Genomic DNA, 7,562 nt, shown 5'->3' on the forward strand with positions numbered 1-7,562 from the left:
CCACAATAAACCTGGTGAGGAGTGCCTGAATCTCCTCTGCTTACAGGAACGGCAGGGGGGGAGGTGAGGCTGAGAGCCCAGAGAGGATTTCACAGAGGAAAAAGAGCAGAAACTACTGCTCACAGCCACTTACCTGGCGACCAAGGAGCAAGGTGGGTTGAAAAGACCAGCTTATCTCCCAAGTGGAAAAAACAAGGAGAGGGACAGACTGTGAGGGGCTAAGGTATGCAAGAAACGAAATAAAAAAGCTGACTCATTCGTGCTGAAGGTGGCCATAGCTGGGGGAGGGACTGAACCTTTCACAAAACAGAGCTGAAGTGCTTCCGGATCAGAGATCTCCGGACATCTATCCAGCTCCAATCAGCACAACAAGACACAGCTGAAAACAAGAAGTGGGGAGGAGGGGCAGTAACTCAGGTCTCCATGGAGATCTGAGATACACCTCCCCCTACTGAAGCTGAGAAAAAACCCTGCCCCTAGTGAGATTAGTTGGTGGAAGAGACCTTCAGCGTCTCAGGTTACACCCACAGCATTCCTGGTTACAGTTTCAAGGAAGCCCCCTGCTGAGATCAGTTAACAAGACTATCACCTGTTAAAAAAACAAAGAAATCAAAACTTCAAAGCTGCCCAAATCCGAAAGTGGATTACAAATAATAGCTGACACCAACCAAAGAAGACCTAGAAATAACACAACTGAAAACAGGAGGCAGAAAACACCAAGCCTAGACTCAAGCAACTCTACAAATAAAACACCATTATGAGAAGACAAAGGAGTGCAACCCAAATGAAACCACAAGAGACACCCTTGAGAGATGAGCTGAGTGATATGGAAATAATCAAACTTCCAGATGCGGAGTTCAAAATAATGATTGTAAGGATGCTTAGGGATCTTAGAACAACAATGGAGGGGCAGTTTGAAAACCTAAATAAAAAAATAGCAAGTATAAAAAAGGATATTGAAATATTAAAAAAGAATCAGTCAGAGATGACAAATACAATATCAGAAATGAAGACCACAATGGAAGGAATTAAAAACAGGATGGATACAGCTGAGGATCGAATCAGCAAGTTGGAGGACAACTGGAATGAAGGCATGAAAGCAGAGAAGAAAAGAGAAAAGAGACTCAAAAAGTCAGAGGAAACACTTAGAGAGCTCTGTGACAACATGAAGAGAAATAACATCCGCATCATAGGGGTTCCTGAAGAAGAAGAAAAACAACAAGAAATAGAGACTTTGTTCAATCATATCATAACTGAAAACTTCCCTAAATTAATGCAAGAGAAACTCTTACAAGTCCAAGAAGCACAGAGAACTCCATTAAAGAGGAACCCAAAGAAACCTACACCAAGACACATCATAATTAAAATACCAAAGCTAAGCGATAAAGAGAAAATATTAAAAGCTGCAAGAGAAAAAAAAGTTATCACCTACAAAGGAGCCCCCATAAGGATGACATCCGACTTCTCAACAGAAACACTTGAGGCCATAAGGGAATGGCAAGAAATATTCAAAGTAATGCAGAACAAGAATCTACAACCAAGACTACTTTATCCAGCAAGGCTATCGTTTAAAATAGAAGGAGAAATAAAAAGCTTCCCAGACAAAAAACAACTCAAGGAATTCATTACAACCAAACCAACACTGCAAGAAATGTTAAGGGGCCTGTTGTAAACAGATCAAAGTTGGAAAAGAATATAGCAAAAAAAGGAATACACCTTTAAAGAAGAAAATGGCAATAAACAACTACATATCAATAATAACCTTAAATGTAAATGGATCAAATGATCCAATCAAAAGACATAGGGTAGCTGTGTGGATAAGAAAACAGGACACATACATATGTTGTCTACAAGAGACACACCTTAGAACAAAAGACACACATAGATTGAAGGTAAAAGGATGGAAAAAAACATTTCATGCAAACGGAAATAAAAAAAAAAGCTGGGGTAGCAATACTTATATCAGACAAATTGGACCTTAAAACAAAGGATATAGTTAGAGATAAAGAAGGCCACTACATAATGATAAAGGGAGTAATCCAACAGGAAGATATAACTATTATAAATATCTATGCACCTAATATAGGAGCACCCAAATATATAAAACAGACTTTGATGGATTTAAAGGGCGCGATCAACAGCAATACTATAATAGTAGGGGATTTCAATACCCCACTAACATCACTAGATAGATCCTCAAGAAAGAAAATTAACAAAGAAACAGCAGACTTATTGGAAACACTAGATCAACTCGATTTAATAAATATCTTCAGATCCTTTCACCCTAAAGCAGCAGAATATATATTCTTTTCAAGTGCTCATGGTACATTCTCTAGGATAGACCATATGTTAGGGCACAAAAGTGCTCTTAACAAATTTAAGAAGACTGAAATCATATCAAGCACCTTCTCCGATCACAACGGCATGAAACTAGAAATGAATCACAGCAGAAAAGCTCAAAAATTCTCAAACACATGGAAACTAAATAGCAGGGTGCTAAATAATGAATGGATTAAGAATGAGATCAAAGAAGAAATAAAAGAATTTTTAGAAATGAATGACAATGAGCATACAACAACTCAAAATTTATGGGACACAGCAAAAGCAGTGCTGAGAGGGAAGTTCATAGCACTACAGGCACACTTTCAGAAGCTAGAAAAAGCTCAAATAAACAACTTAACCCTGCATCTAAAAGAATTAGAAAAAGAACAGCAAGTAAAGCCCAAATGTAGTAGAAGGAAGGAAATAATAAAGATCAGAGCAGAAATAAATGACATAGAGGCTAAAGAAACAATACAGAGGATCAATGAAACTAGGAGCTGGTTCTTTGAAAAGGTAAACAAGATTGATGAACCTTTAAGTAGACTCACCAAGAAAAAGAGAGAGAGGACTCAAATAAATAAAATTAGAAATGAGAGAGGAGAAATAACAACTGACACAACAGAAATACAAAATATTGTAAGAAAATATTATGAAGAACTGTATGCCACAAAACTAGACAACCTAGATGAAATGGACAAATTCCTTGAAACATACAATCTTCCAAAAATCAATCTGGAAGAATCAGAAAACCTAAACAGACCGATTACACCAAATGAGATCGAAACATTTATCAAAAAACTCCCAACAAAGAAAAGTCCGGGGCCCGATGGCTTCACAACAGAATTCTACCAAATATTCAAAGAAGAACTAACTCTTATACTTCTCAAACTATTTCAAAAAATTCAAGAGGAAGGAAGACTTCCAAGCTCCTTTTATGAGGCGAGCATAATTCTGATTCCAAAACCAGGCAAAGACAACACAAAGAAAGAAAATTATAGGCCAATATCTCTGATGAATATAGATGCTAAAATCCTCAACAAAATATTAGCAAACCGGATCCAACAATATATGGAAAAAATCATACACCATGATCAAGTGGGATTTATCCTGGGGAGGCAAGGCTGGTACAATATTTGTAAATTAATCAATGTGATTCATCACATAAACAAAAAGAAGGAGAAAAACCATATGATAATTTCAATAGATGCAGAAAAAGCACTTGATGAAATCCAGCACCCATTCATGATCAAAACTCTCAGCAAAGTGGGAATACAGGGAACATACCGCAACATGATAAAAGCCATCTATGAGAAACCCACAGCCAACATCATACTCAATGGGCAAAAATTAAAAGCAATACCCTTAAGATCAGGAACAAGGCAGGGGTGCCCCCTTTCACCACTCTTATTTAACATAGTCCTGGAAGTCCTAGCCACAGCAATCAGACAAGAAGAAGAAATAAAAGGCATTCAAGTTGGAAAAGAAGTAAAAATATCATTATTTGCAGATAATATGATATTTTATATAGAAAACCCTAAAGTTTCAGTCAAAAAACTACTGGACCTGATAAATAAATTCAGCAAAGTGGCAGGATATAAAATCAATACTCAGAAATCAGAAGCATTTTTATACACCAACAATGAACAGTCAGAAAGAGAAATTAAGGGAAAATCCCCTTCACAATTACAACCAAAAAAATAAAGTACCTAGGAGTAAACTTAACCAAGGAGACTAAAGACTTGTACTTGGAAAATTACAAAGCATTGATAAAAGAAATCAAGGAAGATACAAACAAGTGGAAGCATATACCGTGCTCATGGTTAGGAAGAATAAACATCATTAAAATGTCTATATTACCCAAAGCAATCTATAAATTCAATGCAATACCAATTAAAATACCAATGACATACTTCAAAGATATAGAACACATATTCCAAAAATTTATATGGAACCAAAAGAGGACACGAATAGCCTCAGCAATATTAAAAAAGAAGAATAAAGGGGAAGGTATCACACTTCCTGATATCAAGTTATACTACAAGGCCGTTGTACTCAAAACAGCCTGGTACTGGCATAAGAACAGGCATATAGATCAATGGAACAGAGCAGAGAACCCAGAAATAAACCCACAGTTCTATGGACAACTGATATTTGACAAAGGAGGTAAGGAAATACAATGGAGAAAAGACAGCCTCTTTAACAAATGGTGTTGGGAAAATTGGACAGCTACCTGCAAAAAAATGAAACTAGATCACCAGCTTACACCACTCACAAAACTAAACTCAAAATGGATAAAAGACTTAAATGTAGGCCGTGAAACCATAAGCATCTTAGAAAAAAACATAGGCAGTAAGCTCTCCGACATCTCTCGGAGCAATATATTTGCTGATTTATCTCCACGGGGAAGTGAAATAAAAGACAGGATAAACAAATGGGACTATATCAAACTAAAAAGCTTTTGCACAGCTAAAGACAACAAGAACAGAATAAAAAGACAAACTACACAATGGGAGAACATATTTGACAATATGTCTGATAAGGGGTTAATAACCAAAATTTATAAAGAACTTGTAAAACTCAACACCAGGAAGACAAACAACCCAATACAAAAATGGGCAAAAGAGATGAATAGACACTTCTCCAAAGAGGACATAGAGATGGCCAATAGTCATATGAAAAAATGCTCAACATCACTAATCATTAGAGAAATGCAAATTAAAACCACAATGAGATATCACCGCACACCAGTCAGAATGGCGCTGATCAACAAAACAACACAGAATAAGTGCTGGCGAGGATATGGAGAAAAGGGAACCCTCCTGCACTGCTGGTGGGGATGCAGACTGGTGCAGCCACTGTGGAAAACAGTATGGAGATTCCTCAAAACACTGAAAATCAAACTGCCTTTTGACCCAGCTATATTTTAGGAATATACCCCAAGGACACCATAGAACGGCTCCAAAAGGAGAAATGCACCCCCATGTTTGTGGCAGCATTGTTCACAATACCGAAGATCTGGAAACAGCCCAAGTGTCCATCAGAGGATGAGTGGATTAAAAAGCTTTGGTACATATATACTATGGAATACTACTCAGCCATAAGAAATGATGACATCGGATCATTTACAATAACATGGATGGACCTTGACAACATTATACGGAGTGAAATAAGTAAATCAGAAAAAAAAAAACCTAAGATGAATCCATACATAGAAGGAACATAAAAATGAGACTCAGAGACATGAACAAGAATGTGATGGCAACAGGGGCGGGAGGTTGGGAGGGGGGGAGGGGATGAAGAAGGAGAGAGGGGTTAGGAGAGGGGAGGGACACAAAAAAACCAGATAGAAGATGACAGAAGACAATTTAACTTTGGGGGAGGTGTATACAGCACAATCAAATGTCAAAATAATCTAGAGATATTTTCCCTCAACATATGTACCCTGATTTATCAATGTCACTGCATTAAATTTAATAAAAAAAGCAATATTTTCTAAAGATATTATGAGGTCAACATAACCCTTATATCAAAACCTGGCAAGAGCAACACAAAAATGAAAACTACAGACAAATATCTCTAATGAATACAGATGCAAAAGTCGTAAACAAAAAAGCAGCAAATCAAATACAAAAACACATTAAAATATAATACATAACAATCAAGTGTACTCATTCTGGCAACAAAAGTATGGTTTAACATATGTAAATTTATTAACATAATTCACCATATCAATAAAAGAAAGTTCGAGTGACGTCACGGAAATGGCGCCGTGAGCAGCGCGTCCGACAGATCTCCCCTAAATCACAACAAATTTATCAACTAGAAACAGAAAAAATTATCCTCGGAGCATTCCGGAGTTCCACACAAACTGAAAGCGAAAGAACTGTTATCACTTGAATCTGAGAGACGAGGGTGTGGAGGAAGCTACCGCAGCGACGTTCATTCAAGCCGCGAGGGAGTGCGCCTGTGGTGAGTCAGCCCACACTCGGGAGCTGCGAGCAGTCGCGGGCGCGCACCCGGTACGGTTGCAGAGCGAGCACCGCCCACACTCCGGAGCGCGAGCACCACCGGCGTGCCCGGTCTGGTTGCAGAGCGAGCACCGCTAACATTCCCAGCGGCCCGCGCACTGCAAGTGAGAGTCGCCAGCCACCGGTGCCCGGAGCACCCCATTCGCGCGCATGCCCTGGGCATTCCACACGCCCAGAGCGCCTTACTGGCCCACACACCCAGGGTGCCCCATTATCCTGTGCCTGGTGCGATTCAGCCACCAGTGGCAGAGCGAGCGGGAGAGGCATCAGGGTGGTCTTCTACTTGGGAGATTCTCTCCGTGGGTGGGGCACCTCACCCAGCCATTCAAGCTAACAATCAAGCGTTGGGGGAGGGGCGTGCGCAGGCAGCCTAAAATACCTTCGGGAGCACAGCTGCGACCCAATCACTGAAATTAGCTTAACCCATGAAATCTGCGCACCCTCGGTTCTAATTGATAAGATCTCTCTCAGTTCAGCGACCCAAGACAAGAGGCGTGATATTTTTTAGTGCCTCTCGCTAAAGGGGCGGGGGCAACTTCTGATTGATAGAGCCTCCATATTCAGGGATAAACGCTAACAAGAGGGACTTGGCAGATAATAAGATCTATACTACACTAGTCGCAAGCAGAGACTAGTGCCTCTTCTTCCCAGCCAAAACAGGCTACAAAGTGTGGAAAGCCTGGGTTGAGAGGTCCAACTGAATGCTAGGCACTGAACAGTCACCTTGACAACAATTGACTCCCACCGCCGCCTGATTACACTGGAGGCCCTGACTGCCAGAGCCTTTCCCAAAGCCTTGCACTGAGTGGGGATAGAGTGGGGATTTCCCAGCTCTTTGAGCCTCTTACTCCCAAGGCAGAAGCAGTTGCAGCCTTATAGCTGGATCACCAGGCTGCTAATTTGGGAAGGGGGGACTAGGAGAGAGAATCCAGGAAAGCAAACTCTCTCATCGTTGGACCCTGCAAACGCCAACAAGCCTTGACTACCAGCAAGACTAAAGCCAATTATATGACATTGCCATAGAATCCCATCAACTGCAAATCCCTACCTAAGTGTGACACAGGGGCAGAGCCTGGGGTACAGAGTCACCGACCAGGAAGAGGGAAAGAAAAGAAAAAGGAAGAAGTTAACCTCTCAAAATCAAGAAAAATCCACAGACTTTACAACTTGTTCCACTAATTTTTTTTTTTATTGTTTGTTTCTTCTATCTTA

This window comes from Saccopteryx bilineata, chromosome X (assembly GCF_036850765.1).
Source record: "Saccopteryx bilineata isolate mSacBil1 chromosome X, mSacBil1_pri_phased_curated, whole genome shotgun sequence".
NCBI classification, from domain to species: Eukaryota; Metazoa; Chordata; class Mammalia; order Chiroptera; family Emballonuridae; genus Saccopteryx; species Saccopteryx bilineata.